Here is a 22,474-nt window from a genome sequence, read left to right as displayed (position 1 = left end):
TGTACTTAGTAAAAATGGGGGTGCAAATAGCACCCAGGCCCACTTGGGCCCTCCAGAATATTCCTCCAGAAGGCTGTTGCTTCTGGAGGAAGCAACCTGGCTCGCCTGGGCGAGCTGAGCTCGCCTGGGCGAGCTGGGCGGCAACCACCTCCCCTATTTTGCTATAAATAGGGGAGGAAGTGAAGAAGAAAAGGGTTCAGCCCCTTAGGCACTTCTCTCTCTTTCGAATTTGCTTGGAAAAATTGTTTCCGTGAAGAAAATCTAAGCCGAGGCGCTTCCGAAACGTTTCCGTAACGTTTTCCGTGAGGAATCTCGCAAAGGTTTCAAATCGTTCTTCATTCGTTCTTCATCGTTCTTCGATCTTCAACGGGTAAGTACCTCGAACCAAGCTTTTCGATTCATTCTATGTACCCGTAGTGGTCCACATTGTGTTTCGTGCATTTTTATTCTCGTTTTGTTTACTTTTTATACCCCCTGTTGACGTGCTTAAGCCATTTTACTTAAGTCATTTCTCGCTTAACTTAAAAATAAAATAAATTTCCACCGAACGTTTGAATTGTATTATCCATTAACTTCGGTTAAAATAAATTCCGACCGTTCGGTCGTGCCGTAACCACGTTGGAAATCAAAAAGAGGTAAAAAATAATATAATAATCAAAAAGACATCTTTTAGTAAAATAAAGTGGAAAATCAATCGGACGTTTTCTCTTTGGGATTTCTCATTCTTAATCGAATTGATTAATAACTAAAGTGAAACTAAAGGCCAAAATCAATTCGCCTAGTCAAGCTCGTCCATAAAAATAGGCTTTTGAAGTTTGTCATTTCATTTTCTCACTAAGTAAAATGGATCATTTTTAAGGTCCAACGCCTTAAAATGATCACCTCTTAAAGTAAAAAAGAATCACTTGATAAAGAAAGAACTACGTAGGTCTGATTTTCTCATCCCAAATTGAGGAATACGTAGGAGCAAAGGGAAACACCCTTGTCGACCACAAAAAGAGAAAATATAAAAAGGGTATAAAGGATATAGAGACATAAAAAGGGAACATAAAAAATCAAAGTCATGTTTGCACATTCGATTAAAGGCTGCCGTCCCTTGGGGCGGACGTGTGGGGTGCTAATACCTTCCCCGTGCGTAAATACAACTCCCGAACCTTTCACTTAAAAGTTCGTAGATCGCGTCTTTTCCGGTTTTTCCGACGTTTTCCTCAAATAAACGTTGGTGGCGACTCCGCGCGTATTCCTTTCGTGGAACACGCATCCCACGAGTCTCGCGTCGCCCTCCCGCCGAAGGGTAGGTTGCGACAATGTGCATGATCAGTTTGGGGTTGTTGGCTCTCAATGGGTATAGGAGTGGAGTTATTGACATTCTTATTGGGAGTGTACGCCACTTTGGGTGGCGTATAGTTGAGAGGCAAGCCATATGGCGGGAAGGCGTGCTCATTTTGAATTTGTACATTATGGGGGCTGCCCGTACTTCCCAAATCTTTGCCTACCATATCTGAGGTTGGATGATTCATTTGGTTGATGCCGGATGGGGACATCAGGTTCACCTTAGCAACAACGCTGGTAGCGGCAATTGCAACCGCATTGGCTTCCATTATCTTCTTCACGCTCATCATGGCCTCCATCATTGTGGCCATTTTCTCTTTAATGGCCTCCATGTTGGCCTTCATCTTCTCTTGTATCTCCTCTACTTCACCCATTACTCTAGCTCTAGCACAAGTTCGGTGAGGACGCCGTAAAGCATGTTTTTTTTTCTGATAACAATGATTAAGTTCATTTTATTTTATTTTATTTTATTTTTCAAGGAAAGAATGCAATGAGCAATGCAACCAATGAAAAGCATGGATGTATGCGAATGATGTACAGTTGAAGATTGCGAATTTTTACGTAGGATATGGGGTTGAATCAATTTAGATTTTCAACATGGTCCATGACATCTTTGTCAAGGTGAAACTGGAAGTAACAAGGACATCAACAATCCTAAATATGTTTGGCAGTAGACGAAGCAGTGATGTGACTCGATTCATCTTTTGCCCCAATTTTGCAAGACGGTTACTTCCATATTTTGACTTGATGAACCTTTTTATAAAAGCATGAGCTTGGTTCAACCCTATAATCCAAGGAATGGCAATTCTGATCGCCAATACTTCAACAACATCTCATAAGGATGAATGACTCGGGCATACTTTAAGCTATGCATGGAAAATGTAATTATGAAATTGAGATGCCCGAAGAAACACCATTTCCTAGTTAACCATGCATTAGGTACCATGTTCAATTATTTTGTTTTGTTGTTGTGTGTTTTTTTTTTTTTTTAGAAATGGGTTTATGATCCCAACATGGTTGGCTCATGGTGCCTAACACATGCAACTAAGAATGTAGTGTGAAGTTTCACGCTTCCCCTTTTTTGTTTTTGTAGAGGAAAACACAAGGATGAGCAAACATGAAAACAAATGGTATGCAATTTTGCAGATCAAAAAGTTTGTTGAACGCATATGCATGATGATGCCATGACTCATGCAAAATGTGAGGCTGGAATATGATAACGGACAAATGCAGGAACGATATGTTCATTATGATGTTATGAAGAGATGCTTATGCGATGCATGATATGAATGCATTTTACGGACACGAGAGCCCGGAAAATTATCTCTTCTTACTTGCGCATTTGGGGGCGCAGTGCCCCATGTGTACAATTAAGAAGGTGATATGGACCTTCCGGCTTCCCGTGACAAAGGACGAGACCAACATACAATGCATGCTACAGATAAAATGTGGGAGTGACTTGATTCGCACTGATTTTTGGAGTAAAAACGTGGGATAAACTCATTTTTTTTCAAAAAGTTATAACTAGTCAAGATCTGAGCGACAATACAAACTTCCTAGCGGTTTCTAATCATATGGTCCATTAAGTCTATCATATGCTGACAATAGCTGAGAAGTCCGTGGATCTCCTCGGGGGCGGAGTAGGTGTCCGCCACTGCTTTGGCCTTGGCTAGCAATGGGGGAAGTTCTTGACTCCTGTTCAAAGTAAGAGCAAATCGGTCCGTCCACATTGTTGCCTCTTGGTGCAATGAATCAATTACCCTTTCCCTTGCTTCCCTTTCTGCTGATATCTTGGCGTACTCATCCTCTAGCCTTTGCTCGTGAGTCGCCGCTAGATTTAGCTTCTCTTTGCACTTATCGATGATGGCCCACATATTCCCTTCAGTCTCGCTTAACTGTTGGGACAAATTTCTTTTCGACCTAAGGCAAACCTTTAGCTCGTCCTTCAAGATCATGCCTTTGACCCGTGATGATTCCTTTCACCTCTTCGGAGCTTGAGCTCACTATTGCTGCCCTATAAAGCCCCTCAAAACTTCGCTTTGGTCGTGTTCTTCCTTTCGGGCCTTCTTGGTTTCTCATTCCAAGGCTTCATCGGTGGCCATATTGACATCCCTTAGTTCATCATACTCTTTTCAGACTTTGATGGCTATGGACTTGAACTTCTCTTCGACTACCCAGGCTCTTTCAAGCTCTGCCTTTAGGGCTTGTACCTCATCACTTTCTTCCGCAGCTTTAACCTCATCGTCTCTCATAGTCTTTAGATTTGGGAGCCAATCCAATCCTTGTGTTCGGACTCTCAGCCACTTATGATAGTCGTCGATGATCCCATTACTGCTTCCCCTAAGCTCTCTGTCCTTTCTTCACGCCGCATCCCATGCCTTGCGAACTCCTTGGAGTACCCTCGCGTTGTGGTCACTGAAACCTCGTGCGATGAAAGGCATGATGCTTTCGTCTGATGGCACTCCTCTCATGGGACATCCTTCGCATGAAGATAGAATCCTGATTCTTCCTTCCTTCTAGCGAGGGAACCATTTAACAGACGCCCCTCCATGCTAGCCAAGAGTTGGTGCACAACAAACAATTCTTGCGCCGCTCTTTTCACATCCCCGGTCGAACGTGTCATACATGGCCAAAATGGCGACGACCGGGCTTTCCTTGCCATGATGAAAGGCGAGGAAAGCGTCAATCGCTGCTAGGTCCACTAACCCTTCCATATTCGGAAAGAGGACAACTCCAAAGATCAAAAGCGCCAAGATGTCAATAAAAGAAAGTCCATTCGCCTTGATTTGCCAAGGCCTTTGCCCTTTCCTCCAAACACTTCCTTGGTACTCCGACTACCCCATTCCTGTTTTGCTTTACACGGTCCAACTCTTGTGCTGAGATTTTCACCACCTTGGCAACTCTTGTCGTGGAGGGATAGAACCCAGAGAAAAGATATGGCTTCCTTCCTCCCAGTGGGCATCCCAGGATTTCTTCAAACTCTTTCACAGTCGGCACTAGCTGGAAGTCCTCAAATGTGAAGCACCTTAGGGGCTGGTCATAATACTGGGAAAGGGATGCAATCGGTTCCATGGAGACTTCTACCCTAGCTAGGTCCCAAATCTTACCATAGGCTTTGCGGAAGGCTTGCCGTTGAAGTTGACCCATTAATTGCCCCAACTTTCGTAAACTGGTGACCTCTAAGCTCTTGATTTTGACTTGATAGAACCTCTTTTTAAGCGAAGGCTTTTGATTTGATCCCATGTTTTACTAAAGTGAAATAAAATCTAGTGCGAATCAAAACTCTGACATCTATCATGGGTGGAATGGATGAATGCATGAAGAAATGCATATGACACAGATACAATCTAGGAATGCGGGGGTCCGGGGAATTTGTCCCCTTCTTAGATACGACGTCTAGGGGTAGCAAAATGCCCAACGTATGTATTTAAGAAGGTGACACGGACCCTCCGTTGGTTTGCCCAAGAGAGGGGATTAAGACGGAACCCGCACATGATGCACATGCGAAAGGTACAATACGGGGATGTACATAGTATGATAATATTCACTGAACATAAGCAAACGGGTATATGATACTTATGCATGGCAGTGTGAAAAATGGCACGCAGCGTGTTTGCTCCGTGCCCCTATTTAAGGGACCTATAAGGGAGAGAACTAACTAGGCTTTTAGCAATAATCCCCAAGGTAGTCATATCTCTCTTGATGGTTTCTAGAGGTATCATCCCCTTCGAAGAACATATTGCAGCAGTAGGGACTACTAGCAACAATAAGTTTTCAAAGAGAAAAGCTCTAGATGAGGGTTCACTGTAATCAAGCAAGTCGGAGACCTAGCATGATCACAGATTCACCTCCACTCCTTATGTTCCCATGAACCCGGGTATAGGGCCCTTTTTCACTCACAGTGTGTGCAAATAGTGTTAGTGTTTGTGTGCATCAAATGAATACATATTTACCTCATGCATACATTCTAAAACACACTAAAAGCAACAAAAAGTTTATATACACAAGAACATAAGACAAATAAAGGGAAACCAACAAAGGAGAAAGTCATGATAAAACATTGCACAAGATTAAATGGCCTAACTCTCTAAAAAACAGTCCCCAGTGGAGTCGCCAACTGTCGCAACCTACCCTTCGGCGGGAGGGCGACGCGTGACTCGCGGGATGCGTGTTCCACGAAAGGAATACGCGCGGAGTCGCCACCAACGTTTATTTGAGGAAAACGTCGGAAAAACCGGAAAAGACGCGATCTACGAACTTTTTAGTGAAAAGGTTCGGGAGTTGTATTTACGCACGGGGAAGGTATTAGCACCCCACACGTCCGTCCCAAGGGACGGCAGCCTTTAATCGAATGTGCAAACATGACTTTGATTTTTTATGTTCCTTTTTACATTTCTATGTCCTTTATACCCTTTTTATATTTTTCTCTTTTTGTGGTCGACAAGGGTGTTTCCCTTTGCTCCTACGTATTCCTCAATTTGCGACGAGGAAATCAGACCTACGTAGTTCTTTCGGAACAAAGTGTTTGGTTAAGTTGTTTTTTTATCTTTTTGCAAGATATATTTTGATTGAACAAAAGGTCATTTAAGGTGTTGGACCATTAAACGGTCTTTTGATTTTGAAAGGAGAGAAACGTTAAGGCGTTGGACCATTAACGATCTCTTGTTTTTGAAAGGAGAGAAACGTTAAGGCATTTGGACCATTAACGATCTCTTGGGGTGGTCGACAAAAGCGGGGCTTTTGCTCCTACGTATCCTCAATTGCGATGAGGAAATCAGACCTACGTAGTTCTTGCAAAAGCGGTAAAGTTACATGTTGATTTTATGCTTTTGAACGGTCCATGTTAACCGATAAAAGCAAAGAGGACCGCTTAAGGCGTTGGACCTTAAAACGGTTTTTAGTGATTTTTCGGACAAAACTTGATTTGTGAGTTGATTTTAGTCTTAATTTAACTTTAGTTATTAATCAATTCATTCAAGGAAACTTCCAAAGAAAAACGTCCGATTGATTTTTTGATTATTTTATTCGAAGATATTTTGATTATTTTATTATTATTTTTCAAGATATTTTGATTATTTTACTTTTTTCGGTTTAACCGAGGTTATAGCGTGAACGATCGGTTAGATTTCGTTTTAAAAGTGATTAAATGAGATTACAACACAAATGATCGGTTGAAATTCATTTTATCATTTATTAGGTGAGAAAACGGCTTAAATAAACGGTAAAAGCGCGTTAAAGACAGAAGAAAAGAAATCGAAAATGAACGAAATAAAGATGAAAGCTTAAAAAAACAAGAAATGAATTGAAAGTCTCGGATTCGAAAACTTACCCGTTGAAGAATGAAGAACGAATGAAGAACGGTGAAGAACGATGAAGAATTTCCACAGAACCGCTTACGAAAGCGTTACGGAAGCACTTCGACTCGATTTTTCTTCACGAAAACGTGTTTTTGCCCAAAATAGCCGAAATGCATAGCCAAAGGGGTCTTGAACATTTTGAAACAGCTCCCCCCTCCCCTATTTATAGAAAAAAAGGGAGGTGCTTGCCGCCCAAAGACTTAATGAAGAAGATTTCTAAGCGCACCCGAATTACTAAGTTCACCCCCCTTTTCGTATTTTACGGAAAAGTTACGGAAGCCTTATGGAACTGTTTTCGAATTTGATTTTCATCTTTTTTCTCTTCCCTTTCACCAATGTTAAGTGGAATATGCTTACCCAAGGTTTTCGGAAATTTTACGGAAGTATTACGGAAGCCGCGGAAGCCCCGAAAACCATTTTTCAAAAACGTGGAGGAGCTTGCCGCCCAGTTGCTTCCTCCTTAAGCAACCCAACTTCCAAAATGTTCTGGAAGGGCCTAGATTTGAATTGCTATTTACACCCCTATCTTGATAAGTTCACCCCCTTACCTTTTTTGGTGATTCTTTTTTCGTAAAGTTACGGAAACTTATGAATCTCGTAACGATACTTTTTTTCTTTCCGTAATGTTACGGAACCTTGCGGATTACATAATCATCCCCTTTTTGACTTACGGAATGTTACGGAATCTCACTTAATTATGCAACGATGCTTCCATTTGATTTCCGGTGTGTCACGGAAACTTACGGATTGTGCATCAATATTTTTTGGTTTTCCTGCATGTCCTGGAATTTCACAAATTGCCTAATGATGGGTGCCAAGCACCTCACAAGGACCAAAGAAAGGTCGCATGTCATCAAGCAAAGGTCCCCGGACGAAATTAGGGTATGACACCGACAATGATAAGAGGACATTGAGAAGGTTGGCAGCCGGTTTCTTCATGAGCAGAAGCATACTGTATAAGAGAAATCACGACATGACACTCCTGCGGTGTGTGGATGCCAGGGAGGCAAATCACATGATCGAGGAAGTCCATGAGGGCTCGTTTGGAACACACGCCAACGGGCATGCTATGGCCAGGAAGATCCTAAGAGCAGGTTATTACTGGCTTACCATGGAAAGTGATTGTTGTGTCCATGTGAGGAAATGCCACAAATGTCAAGCGTTCGCAGATAATGTCAATGCCCCACCACATCCTCTGAATGTCATGTCTGCCCCTTGGCCTTTCTCCATGTGGGGAATAGATGTCATCGGGGCCATTGAGCCCAAGGCCTCGAATGGTCATCGCTTCATCCTCGTAGCGATAGATTATTTCACCAAGTGGGTCGAGGTGACTTCCTATACCAGTGTCACGAGGGGTGTAGTGGTCAGGTTCATTAAGAAAGAGATCATCTGCCGATATGGTTTGCCAAGGAAGATTATCACGGACAACGGCACCAACCTGAATAACAAAATGATGGGGGAAATGTGCGAGGAGTTTAAAATCCAACATCACAATTCCACACCCTACCGGCCAAAGATGAATGGAGCCGTGGAAGCGTCCAATAAGAATATCAAAAAGATTATCCAAAAGATGACCGTGTCATACAAGGATTGGCACGAAATGCTCCCATTCGCGTTACACGGTTATCGAACTTCAGTGCGAACGTCAACTGGGGCAACGCCGTTATCATTGGTATATGGGATGGAGGCTGTGTTACCGTTTGAGGTGGAAGTCCCGTCATTAAGGATCTTGGCAGAATCCGGATTAAAGGAATTAGAGTGGGCTCAAACGCGCTATGACCAGCTTAACCTCATTGAGGGTAAGCGCTTAACGGCCATGAGTCATGGGCGCTTATACCAGCAAAGAATGAAGAATGCATTCGACAAGAAAGTACGTTTGCGCAAGTTCCATGAGGGAGACCTTGTGCTAAAGAAAATGTCCCATGCTGTCAAGGACAATCGAGGGAAATGGGCCCCGAACTACGAAGGGCCTTTTGCTGTGAAGAGGGCTTTCTCCGAAGGAGCCCTGGTGCTTACCAACATGGATGGTGAAGAGTTACCTTCACCCGTGAATTTTGATGTCGTCAAGCGATATTATGCTTAGAAGCTGGGGCAATTAAGGATGTCGCTGCATGTTCTTTATTTTTATGCGTTTTCTGGATTTCCCCCAGGGATTTCCCGTCTGCTGTGTCTCTCGTTACAATCTTTCAAAGAAATGAACATGGATTCGAGGCTTTAGTCCTCACGTTGGTTTCAAACCTTGCATTTGATTTGTGATCACCTGAGCCCTTCCGCTCAGTTCGTGGGATGCCCCAAGCGCTTAATTAAAATTGAACCTAAACCAACTTTTGCTAAGATTCGCTGCGTTTGAAAACATTCATGTATACGCATACGCATGCATATTGTTGTGGTAAGACAGGGGCAGGATCATCTTGAGCTACCTTCTGGGGTGAGGACCAAATGTGGACAGCAGAAACCAATCAAGGTAAGACAATGACGCGGTCAAGATTGGCCGAACCTGGTTGTTTATTACTTGCAGGTACTTAGGAACGGATGCAAGTGGGGATGGGGTCACGACCGACCGATCGTTGCCCCTTCTCTGCGTGAAACAAGCAGAGAACGTCGCTGCAAGGCAGCCCCGTATCCTTTGTATTCGCAGTTTTCTTTTACTATTTGTTTGTTTTAAAAAGTAAAAATAAGTAATCAATGCCTAATTCTAACCTAAGTAAGTTCAAGTTAGGCAAGACGCTAATCCATGAGAAAGGAGGGGACATGGTTAATGTTCCCCTCAAAAAAAAAAAAATGCAGGTTAGCTCGCCTGGGCGAGCCACCCCTGCACCAAATTATAAGAATGACGAAAGGGGGGACGTTTTTGCATTCAAAAACTTCTTTTCCCCCCTTTCAAAAGCCATACCCACGGGATTGACGAGTTTGCAGCCCTAGGGTCATCATTTTTCGCATTTTTTGATTCCGTTTTGCGCTTTTGTTCATCACCAACAAGTAAGTGTTCCATCCCTAAGCTTTCTAGCTTTTCATTGGTGTATTTTGATCTCCTTTTGGTGCTCTAAATTGTGGGAATGTGCTCAAATATGTGGGGCAATTTTGGTTTGTTTTCTTGCTTGATTAGGTTGAATTGGGGGTTTGTATGGGATGGCCCTAGGCCTATAATGCATTTTGAAGCAATGGGGCATGCCACATTGTCCCCGTTCTCTTGCTATTGATGCCTAAACGCGTGCCCACCAAGTGTTCGGTGAAATGCCTCAATGGCATTAGCGCGTGACTTTTGTAAGGAAACAACCCATGGGGCATTTTGGTTTGCACATATTTTCTATTTTTTGGGACATGCATTCATTCCCGAAAAAGGCTAGAGTAATTGCCCCACATATGTCCTAGGCCTAGGAACCAAAGTTTTTATGCAAAAGAACACAAGAGGAGGTGCATGTTGGGTAAAGTTACCCTTTTTGGCCAGCAATCAGCTATGGGCCACGCTACAAATAATTTCCCTACGCCTAGATGGTTAGGAATTTTGCTCATCATGAATGTGTATGTTTAGAATAGGTAGCAAAATACCTTTGGCAATTTACACTTTGGGTGTGGTAGCAAAATACTAGGATGTATGTATATGTAATTTTTGGTAGTCAAAATGTCTCACAAAAATATATAAATATGTTGCATGTTATGTAAAGAAAATACCTTACAAAAATACCTTTTAATTTGAATACAATTTTAGTCAGCAAAAGAAAATATACTTGAATGTGCATGCGGCTTTAGGTAGTAAAAAAAAAAAAAAACTTGAAAAAAAAGCATGAAATGTAGCACCTTATTGTGTAGATAGTCAAGATTCATCATGAAGTTTGTGTTTATAGGTATTAGAAATACCAAAATGTGCACGTATGCAATTTTTGATAGCCAAAGTGCTTTGAGTATGCATGTATGTAAATTTAGCAAAGGAAATGCGTGTGATGTAGGTAACAAATACACCTTGGAATTACATATAAATAATCTAGGTAACGAAGGTGCCTTGATTGTATATGGGTGCATTTTTCTTAGTTATAAGAATGTCTTGTGCAAGTGAACGCTCGTAAAGAAGTATGCGCATAAGCTTGCTCTACATTTACATTGATGTTTGTATTTATTGGAGGAGGTTGTATGCCATTTTTGTTTTAAGAGTAGCATCCCTTGGTAAAACTAACTTTCCAAATGTTTGCCTTCGCCGGAAATGGCCCCGAGGAAGCTTGCCTCAAAGAGGTCCAGGAAGGATAAGGCGGCCGAAGGGACTAGTTCCACTCCTGAGTATGACAGTCACCGCTTTAGGAGCACTGTACACCAACAGCGCTTCGAGGCCATCAAGGGATGGTCGTTTCTCCGGGAGCGACGCGTCCAGCTCAGGGACGACGAGTATACTGATTTCCAGGAGGAAATAGGGCGCCGACGGTGGACATCACTGGTTACTCCCATGGCCAAGTTCGATCCAGAAATAGTCCTTGAGTTTTATGCCAATGCTTGGCCAACAGAGGAGGGCGTGCGTGACATGAGATCCTAGGTAAGGGGTCAGTGGATCCCGTTTGATGCCGACGCTATCGGCCAGCTCCTGGGATATCCGTTGGTGTTGGAAGAGGGCCAGGAATGCGAGTATGGCCAGAGGATGAACCGGTCTGACGGGTTCGATGAGGAGGCCATCGCCCAGCTGCTATGTACACCGGGGCAGGATTTTGCCCGGACTGCTGCAGGGAGGCGAGTGCGAATCATGCGCACCAACATGACCACCCTGACCCAGATATGGATGACGTTGCTCCTCAGCAACATCCTGCCCAGCGATTATAATTCCGACTTCCCCCTGCCGAAGTGTCAGCTGGGGTATGGCGCCTACCAGGCACCCTTTGGATCCAGATAAGTCCAACAGGGCCCTGGGATTTCCCGCACTGATCACAGGACTCTGCCAGTCGTTCGGAGTTCCCGTTGCACCTACCAAGGTGATTCGGTCGCCTATCACCCGGGCTTTTATTGAGAAGTACTGTACCCAGAGACAGGCTCAGGGTGATGCTCCACAGGCCGCAGGCGCGCCACCACACCCTCATCAGGCTGGCCAAGCTGGGGCATTTGACATGGAGCAGTATTTACGGCATTTGGTTCGCCAGCAGGCGGCCAACCACCGAGCACATGTACAGACCCATGATTGTCTGTACCAGATGAGCCTTAGCATGCAGAGCCAGGGCTTCGCTTCTTTTTCATGCCCTACTCCAGACCAGTTCAGGGCAGAGGTTGCATGGCCCGGAGATTGGCCCGAGGCCCAAGCAGGAGAGGCACCCCCAGAAGCTCCCGGCGGTGGAGAAGAGGCCCACGAGGACGAGGAGATGTTCGATTTGCTTGACTTCTTGGGAGGGAGTGGAGATGCATGACTGGGAGATCCCTAGATTCATGTTTTTCTTTCGTATTTCTTTTATCATTTATATGTTATGTTTTGACTTGAGAGACTAATGTTTGTTTTTGTTGTTTCGATTGTCATTTGTACAGCGCATACATTTTTGTTTGGATTGTTGCGTTAGTGTTTATATATATTTACTATCAATGATGTTTGAAATTCTGGAACCGTATAGAGTTTTTCGTTTAGGAACATCGTCCAAAAAAATATATGTAAAACAAACAAAAATCATGATAAAAATAAAAATAGAAAAGAAAAAAATGAAAGGGAAAAGAGAGCAAGTAAAGAAAAAGAGAGCAAATAAGGAAAAAGAAAGCAAGTAAGAAAAAATGGGAAAAAGAGAAAAATAAGTTGTCTAGCTGAAAAACCGACATGCTATTGAAAAGAGATGATTTCCAACTTTTCTTTGAAAAAAATTCATTGATCATAACCAATTTTTGGAAAATGTGGCTACACCTGAAGGGTGAATGCTGCGAAATTTCCCTGGACGCCCGAAATGGACTCGGATGAATGCACAAATTGATAAAAGAACATATTTTGGAAACATTGGGTTGATTTAAAATAGAGGAAATGAATCCAGAGCCCTAGCATCACATGACCATAAAAATTTGACACTTGAGCGTCCACATAGGTGCATGCATGACCAGTTTTGCATAAAGTTTCCAAATCATCATTTTTGCATTTGTGTCATGGAAATAATGTGGGGCATCCCTTTTTATCCTTGAACCAAACCAAACCCTGACATGTATCATGTCTAGTCATTCTACAAGCCTTGAGCCAAATCCTAACTCACCATAAACCTTGACCCAGGGTGAGAATGTCAATCCTTACCCTCGGAAGCAAAAAAAAGAAAAGAAGGAAAATTTCCAATCAAAGGAAAAAAAGAGAAGGAAAATTTCCAATCAAAGAGAAAGCAAAAAAAAGGAGAGAAGGAAAATTTCCAATCAAAGGAAAAAAGAGAGGAAAGGAAATTCCCAATCAAAGAATGGGAGAAAGTAAAAAAAGAATAAGAAAAAGGAAGGAAAGAAAGTTCCTGATCAAAGAAGCAGAAGAAATGTGCAGAAAGGTCTTTTGACCAGACAATATCTGAACAATACAGAATTGTCACCAAATGAACAAAAGGAAGGAAAGGAAACCATGACCTAAAAGTGGTCTTCTCCCTTTGATTACCAACCAAAATCCTGTGCGTCGGTGACTTGTTCGCCTCGCGTCAAACAAGAACAGAAAAGGAAAAAGCCAAAAAACTCAAAAGCCGCAAAACCCACCAAAAGAACCCATTTCCAAGGGAAGTCCTATTGATCCATGATCACACGTGTAATCTTTGATTTGATAGGAAATAATTCGCAAAGTCAAGTCGTGACATATCTATGGTTCGGAACTAGGATTAAACACTTACCTGTGCGAGATTGATACACTTTGAGTGGATTTCTTCTATTTTTGTCGAACCTAGTGTTTCCTCTAAATGGTCATTTAGAAACGAAATGCTAACGTCCAAAATCTCATTTATGGTTATGGGGGGTTTCATCAGCAGACTCTCCTTCCCCGGTAGACGCATTGTTTTTCACTCAAAAAAGCATATGCTGCTCTAATCAGTTGGAATATTTGCCTCTTTACTAAAGCATGTTTGCATTTTAGTGGAGAAAACACCAAGACTTTTTTAAGTCTCACAAGTTATCTAGAACTACGTAGGTCTGAGTTCCTCATTGGAGGATACGTAGGAGCAAGAGCCTTGCTTTTGTCGGCCGCCCCACAAGATCTGTCATACTGACCCTGAGGTCATATGACATGCGGAGACAAAATTTGGTCATTCCGCACCCCTTTGCCATTCAGACACAGTCGTGCCCGATGGTACGCAGAGACAAAATTTGGTCATTCTGCACCCTTTGTCATCCAGAGGCGGCGGGCCCGATGACATGCAGAGACAAAATTTGGTCATTCCGCACCCCTTTGCCATTTAGACACAGTCGTGTCTGATGGTACGCAGAGACAAAATTTGGTCATTCTGCACCCTTTGTCATCCAGAGGCGGCGGGCCCGATGACATGCGGAGACAAAATTTGGTCATTCCGCAGCCCTTTGCCATTCAGACACAGTCGTGTCCGATGGCGCGCAGAGACAAAAATTTGGTCATTCTGCACCCTTTGTCATCCAGAGGCGGCGGGCCCGATGACATGCGGAGACAAAATTTGGTCATTCCGCAGCCCTTTGCCATTCAGACACAGTCGTGTCCGATGGCGCGCAGAGACAAAATTTGGTCATTCTGCACCCTTTGTCATCCAGAGGCGGCAGGCCCGATGACATGCGGAGACAAAATTTGGTCATTCCGCACCCCTTTGCCATTCAGACACAGTCGTGTCCGATGGCGCGCAGAGACAAAATTTGGTCATTCTGCACCCTTTGTCATCCAGAGGCGGCGGGCCCGATGACATGCGGAGACAAAATTTGGTCATTCCGCACCCCTTTGCCATTCAGACACAGTCGTGTCCGATGGCGCGCAGAGACAAAATTTGGTCATTCTGCACCCTTTGTCATCCAGAGGCGGCGGGCCCGATGACATGCGGAGACAAAATTTGGTCATTCCGCACCCCTTTGCCATTCAGACACAGTCGTGTCCGATGGCGCGTAGAGACAAAATTTGGTCATTCTGCACCCTTTGTCATCCAGAGGCGGCGGGCCCGATGACACGCGGAGGTTTACATCATCTTTCGCACTCACAAGATCTATCATACTGACTTTTGAGTCACGCTGCCGGGCGGAAATACGCGAGTGGTTATCCGTATAAACATTCTTTTGCTATCTGTAAGACAGAACGCTTGATAGCATGCAGAGACTGACGTCGTCTTCTGCACCTTTTGTTCCCTCGGGAACAACAAGTCATTTGCATGTGGAGATTTTATGGTCACCCGCGACTCTCGTCAAATCGAGAGGAACGAAATTAGTGTCTTATCTTTACTTTCCTTTTATCTCCAATAAAAGACAAGTAAAGAGGGGCAACTGTCATACCCTAATTTCGTCCGGGGACCTTTGCTTGATGACATGCGACTTTTCTTTGGTCCTTGTGAGGTGCTTGGCACCCATCATTAGGCAATTTGTGAAATTCCAGGACTTGCCGGAAAACCAAAAAAATATTGATGCACAATCCGTAAGTTTCCGTGACACACCGGAAATCAAATGGAGGCATCGTTGCATAATTAAGTGAGGTTCCGTAACATTCCGTAAGTCAAAAAAGGGATGATTATGTAATCCGCAAGGTTCCGTAACATTACGAAAAGAAAACAAGTATCGTTACGAAATTCGTAAGTTTCCGTAACTTTACGAAAAAAGAATCACCAAAAAAAAGAAGAGGGGGGTGTACTTAGTAAAAATGGGGGTGCAAATAGTACCCAGGCCCACTTGGGCCCTCCAGAAGATTCCTCCAGAAGGCTGTTGCTTCTGGAGGAAGCAACCTGGCTCGCCTGGGCGAGCTGAGCTCGCCTGGGCGAGCTGGGCGGCAAGCATCTCCCCTATTTTGCTATAAATAGGGGAGGAAGTGAAGAAGAAAGGGGTTCAGCCCCTTAGGCACTTCTCTCTCTTTCGAATTTGCTTGAAAAAATTGTTTCCGTGAAGAAAATCTAAGCCGAGGCGCTTCTGAAACGTTTCCGTAACGTTTTCCGTGAATACAACATTCGATTAAAGGCTGCCGTCCCTTGGGACGGACGTGTGGGGTGCTAATACCTTCCCCGTGCGTAAATACAACTCCCGAACCTTTCACTTAAAAGTTCGTAGATCGCGTCTTTTCCGGTTTTTCCGACGTTTTCCTCAAATAAACGTTGGTGGCGACTCCGCGCGTATTCCTTTCGTGGAACACGCATCCCGCGAGTCACGCGTTGTCCTCCCGCCGAAGGGTAGGTTGCGACAGATGGGAAATGACTTGCAAAGTAAATCTATGATATATCTATGGTCTGGAATTAGGATGAAACACTTGCTTGTGTGAGATTTTATACACCTTGAGCAGTTTCCCCCTATTCAGTCAGGCCCAGTGTTTCTTCTAATGCTCTTTTAGAAACGAAATGCTAATATCTTAAATCTCATTTTGGTTATGAGAAATTCTATCTGCATTTTTTCATTCCCCAGTAGTCACATTGTTTTTCTTCAAAGATATGTGTTGTTCTGATCAGTTTGGAGGTTGTTTCTTTACTAAGCGTGTTCACATTTTAGTGAAAGATTTTCAAGACTATCAAAGTCTGTTGTCATGCAGAGACAATCAAAGTCATCTACTTTTCTTTACATTTTCAAGACTATCAAAGTCTGTTGTCATGCAGAGACAATCAAGGTCATCTATTTTTCGTTTACTTTTCAAAGACTATCAAAGTCTTTTGTCGTGCAAAGACAATCATGGTTATTTTCTCCTTTACTTTTCAAAGACTATCAGAGTCTTTTGTTGTGCAGGGACAATCAAGGTCATCTACCCTTTTACCTTTCAAAGACTATCAGAGTCTTTTGCCTCCGAGACTACCAAGTCTGTTGGCTCGCAGAGACGATTGTGGTCATCTACCCCTTTACATTTCAAAGACTTTAATGTCTTTTGTCAAGACTATCACAGTCTTCTTTACATTTTCAAGACTATCAAAGTTTGTTGTCATGCAGAGACAATCATGGTCATCTGCCTCTTTACATTTCCAAGACTATCAGAGTCTTTTATGTCAAGACAATTACAATCTTCTTTACATTTCCAAGACTATCAGAGTCTTTTGTTTCAAGACTATCACAATCTTCTTTACTTTTCCAAGACTATCAAAGTTTGTTGTCTTGCGGAGACTATCAATGTCTTTCGCCCTTTACATTTTCAAAGACCATCAGAGTCTTCTATCGAGACTTCAATGTCTCCCTTACTTTGCAAGACTTCAAGGTCTTTTGTTGATATACCCGATGCCTCTTATACTCCTTCTTTTGACAGGTTTTCACTGCTTGGGCTTCCGCTAGTGGCCGATTGGATGGTGAGATCATTCGAACGAAATTAGTGTCTTTATCTTTACTTCCCTTTTATTTCCAATAAAAGACAAGTAAAGAGGGGCAACTATCATACCCTTATTTCATCCAGGGGATGTTTCGGAAAAGAATGCGGAAAATACCCAAAAGGGATGGCAAAATGGTCATTTGGTGAATTTTTCAGGCCTTTGGCTCACCCAGGCTAGCCTCTAGCTTGCCTGGGCCACCAGAAAGCTTAGGGCTGAAGTAACCAACTCGCCTGTGCAAGCAAGATTACTTCTGGAGGAAGCAACCAGCTTGCCTGGGTGAGCTGTTGTGCAACCTGCAACCCTTATTTCAAATAAATAGGCATGAGGGGGCTGAGGTAAAGGGTTCATCTTCTTACATTAAGAGCATTTTAGTGAAATTAGTGAGAAGAAGGATAAAGAAGAAGAAAAATGAGGCCGAGGCACTTTCGAATCGCTTCCGTGATCGATTTCTACTTTCATTCTTCACTGTTCTTCGTCTATTCTTCGTTCATCAATCGATTAGTTTTTATTTTGAAGTTTTGAATTCACTCTATGCATCCTTAGGGGTCCTCTCTTGCTTTTTACATCTTCATCTTCATTCTTCTACCATCAGTGAACTCATTTCTTTGTGTAAAGCGATTTCAACCAGTCGTTTGTATCATAATCTCACTTAATCATTGTAAAATAAAATTTCAACCGATCGTGTGTGCTGTAATCTCACCTTATCAATGTAAAATAAAATTTCAACTGATCGTTTATGTCATAACCTTGATTTATCAATGTAAAATAAAGTTTCAACCGGTCATTTACTTTGCAAGTTATCTTTTAATGAGTTTGAAAGTAAATAAGTGAAGCCAAAGTTAAAATCAACACATAAACAAGCTTTCACTTTCGTCGGTTAAAATGAAGCTTTCAGAAGTTTAAAATCAACCCCTATGCGTTACTTTCTTGCTTAAAAGAACTACGTAGGTCTGAGTTCCTCATCGCACTTAAGGATACATAGGAGCAAGAGCCCCACTCTTGTCGACCCCAAAAAGATAAAAAACATAAAAAAGGGAAAATAAAATAAATATTGAAGTCATGATTTTGCATATTTGATTAAAGGCTGTCGTCCCTTGTGACGGACGTGTGAGGTGCTAATACCTTCCCTGCACGTAAACAACTCCCGAACCTTTGTTCTTAAAATTTGTAGACCCTCTTTTGGTTTTTCTAATGTTTTCCTCTAATAAACATTGGTGGCGACTCCCGCGCATTTTCCTTTGTTGGAAGACGCACCCTTGAGTCTCGCTCGCCCTCTCACCGAAGGGTAGGGTGCGACACTATGCAAACTCGATCCATCTTTTGCCCCAATTTTTGCAAGCTGGTTACCTCTATACTTGACCTTGACTTGATGAAAACCTTTTCTTAAAAGCATGTGCTTGGTTCGACCCCATAATCCAAGGAATAGAATTTTTGATTGTCAATACTTCGACAACATATCATAGAGATGACTGATTAGGGCATACTTATGCTATGCATGACAAATGTAATTATGAGATCAACATAAGAGGCCCAAAGAACCATCCTTTCCAAGATAACAATGCATTAGGTACCAGGTTCACATGATTTTCAATCATTTTTTTCAAGAGAAATGAGTGTATAATCCCAACATGGTTGGTTTATAGCTATCATCATTGTACCCAACATATGTAACTAAGAATATGGTGTAAACTTTCTTGCTCCATTGTGACTTTCTTTTTGTTCCTTTTGTTTTTGTTTTTTTGTAGAGGAAAATGCAAGGATCATGCATGAGCGAATATAACATGCGAATGATGACAATAGCATGTATGCAGTTGGCAGAAGAAAAACATGCTAAATGAAGATGTATGACAATGCAAGGACTTATGCAAATGCAATGCATGAATATGATAAGTGATAAATGCAGGAATGATATGTCCATTACGATGCCATGAAGAGATGCATGATGTGATCAAGCAATAAGCCATAGTGAGTTTGCTATGTGCCCCTAAATCAGGAACCTAATGGAAAGGATCCAAAAGTCCACTTCTAGTGACAACTGCCAAGGGTACTTTCATGTAATCTAACCGGTCTCTAGAGGCATCATCCTCTTAGATAATACATTGTGGCGTTAGGGACTATCAGCGACAATGCATCACCAAAAGAGGAAAACTCTAGATAAGGCTTCACTATTATCAAGCGAGTCGGAGACCCAACATGACCACAGATGGACCTCCACTCCTTATGTCTCACATAGACCTGGGTATAGGGCCTAATATCTCAGCGTGCGTGCTAAGGTGTAGGTACCATCTGTGCATAGAACAAAAATATTTCTAGCTACGAATGTAATAGATAGGCAGACTCAAACCAAACACAACAACATAGCAAAGGTTATATACAAATATGGACAAAACAAAAGGGAAAAGGAAAAAGGTGATGCAATCCTACTCCCCAAGGGCATTGGATAGAAGACTCCAAGAACATTGGGCCAGAGATGCAAGAGAAGGCCCTAGGGTTCTCACAAACCTTAGGGTAGATTTCAGGCCCATGGGCTAAGTATGAGCCCACTTATCTTTGTACATATTAGATTAAGGTTTCATTATTTTTTGGCCTTGTATTTAGGGCTCCATAATGTACGTAGGGTACCCTAGAAATGTAGGATTTTTCAGCCCTTGTATTTTAGGGCACCTAGACAAGTTTTTGTATTAGGGGTAGTTTTGTAATTTCACATGCATTAAGTGAATATTTGATGTGTGTGTTGGGAAATAAATTTAATTGAATTGGGAGAAGCCCAATCCAAATAAATTTTAGAGGGGGAGGTGAGCATTTGCTTGCTACACCCCATTGCCACATCATATAGTCACACTTTGTGCATGTCCTTCAAGCTTTACATGCCTCATGACACCTAAGCACACTTAGTGGAGAATCTTGGACTTGATCTTGGATTAGTGGGCTGAACCATAACTGAAATTCGCTGATCATAATTAGTAAAATTTTGGCTCCACAAAATTCAATTTCAAATTTATGTGAAATTTGAATAGAAATTCAAATTTCCCTCCAATTTTGTGTGACACTTAGGCTATAAATAGAGGCCATGTGTGTGCATTTTTTGAACTTTGATAATTTGAGAATTACACTTCAAATTTCAGACCTCATTTGAGGCACAAAATTTTGTGCTCCTTCTCCCTTCCCTCATCTTTTCCTCTTTCAAGCTCTTATCCATGGCTTCCTACGGTGGTGAGCTTGTGCTTGACTCATCTTCTTCTTGAAGTGGCATCTCCAATTATCTTTCTTCCATATCCATTCCACTGCCATGATCTTCAAGAATCAAAGGACTCCATTGATGAAGAAGATCCAAGGCCTACAAGCTCCACATGGAGCTACATCATGTGATATCAAGAGCATTTTCATCTAGGTGATGTTCTTTTGCTTCCTCTATCTTTTTGTTCAGTCAATTCACTTTAATTCCTTGTTCTTAATCTTATTCTCCATGTATATCCTCCATTGTCTTGTGGTTTGGTGATGTTTAGAGTAGATTCAAAAGAATAAACCGATTAAATCTAAGATCTACACTTGTTCTTGCATTTCTATGGTTCAAATTTTATAGATCTACTCTTGAATCATGTTTTTGGGTTGATTTTTGGTTCTATCATGTTTCATTCATAATCTTCTTGTGCTGAACCTTTAGATCTAAATTTTCTTCCAAAATATTGATTAGAAGAAAAACACAAAAATCTATGTGTAAATCAATTATTCCATGTTGTCTTAGAGTCATGTTTAGTCATAATAATTGTCACATTATGTTCTAAGTTTGTGTTGAATTTTGATTTTGTTGATTGAGTTCTAGATATATTTGTTCATGTATTCTTGTCATTCTTAGCCCATCTTTTGAATTTTGAGTCTAATTCATGCATGTTATTTAGTTCATAACATGTTCTAAATCAATTCCTACAAGTAATCATGTTGTTGAACTTTGTTTTGTTTTCTAAGTTTCCTACATGATGCCTATGAAGAAATAGAGTTGTGGTGCTGAGTTGTCGCTGGATTGGTGAATCAAAATAAGTATTAAGCTTCCTTGAATTGTGTTATTCAAGACATTTGAGCATAAGCAAACACAAATTGTAATTATCGTTAAGCAACATAAATACTACTCTTGATTTCAAGGTTGAAATCGCTAGTGCTGGCAGCTTGAACATATGAACTTGTAAAAATTACTGTGAATTGGTCACTTCGAATTTTGAGCTAAACTTTTTACTAAAATTTCTAGACATCTGGACCAAAAAAAATAAAAATAAATAACCAAGTGATTTGGATAAAAGGAAAAAAAACAAAAAATCACACAAGTTGGTAGGAAAATCAGTATCTAGGAAAAAAAGTGAAAAGGAAGTGTGCTTGTTGTTTTGGCTCGAAATTTGTTCTATAATTGGTGCCAATTTTATACCAATCTTAGTTCTGAAATTTCAATTGAAAATTAGTGTGAAAACAAGTGCCAAAACTAGAGGTTTCTTGAGTCTTATTGTTTGTTTTTTTTACTATACTCTGGAGCCATTCTAGGTTTCTCTTCGAGTCCTAGCTTGCTTTGGTGTGCTTTTCATTGCTTTAATGATTGAATAATCCTTGAAATCGTGTCTTGTTAAAAATCTATTGTTTTAGCTTTCATTTCATTTTTTGGTCTTTGTTTATTGCTTGTCTCTTTGTTTCCTTGTTTGTGAGTTGCCATATAGGGAATTGGAAAGGAGGATTGGTGGCATCCCTTGAAGAATTTGAGTTAAGAAGCAAGGGGTCAACCACCTTAAGAGTTATTGGACTAAGAAGAACTCCAAATTGAGTGAATCACCAAAGAGAGAACAACCACCAAATTTGAGGACCGTTTTGTAATTGGCCTTCTTCAGCAGCTCTAGCCCAATCTTCTTGGAGTCTTCTATCCAATGCCCTTGGGGGTAGGATTGCATCATTTTTATTATTCTTGCTATCATTTTTTTTCGTGACCACGTGTGCGTCATAGCTTCTAGGATTTGAATGCGGATTAACTTGTTTTTACTTTATACATAAAAGAAAAATAGATTGTCAAAAGGAATAAATTAGATTGAATGCATGTATGTGCTAATCTTATGTTCCACCCATTCCGTAGATGATGCTGAAAATTCTTAATTCTAAATATAGTTCTTGACATATTTTATTTTGCGATGAATTATATATGTTGCATAAATCACGTGTATAATTCTATCTCTTTTAATCAAGAGCAACAAATGTAATTCATGGTAAAATAAAAATTAGGGATTATAACTTTGAGTGTTTTAATCTACTCACTTATGATGGATGCGATTCTAAATAATCTCTTTTTATGGCATACAATGGTTTGATAATATTAATTGATAACAATTATACCTTTAATGTTTTCAAATCACAAGA

This window comes from Glycine max, chromosome 12 (assembly GCF_000004515.6).
Source record: "Glycine max cultivar Williams 82 chromosome 12, Glycine_max_v4.0, whole genome shotgun sequence".
Taxonomy (NCBI): domain Eukaryota; kingdom Viridiplantae; phylum Streptophyta; class Magnoliopsida; order Fabales; family Fabaceae; genus Glycine; species Glycine max.
This window is presented reverse-complemented; position numbering follows the sequence as displayed.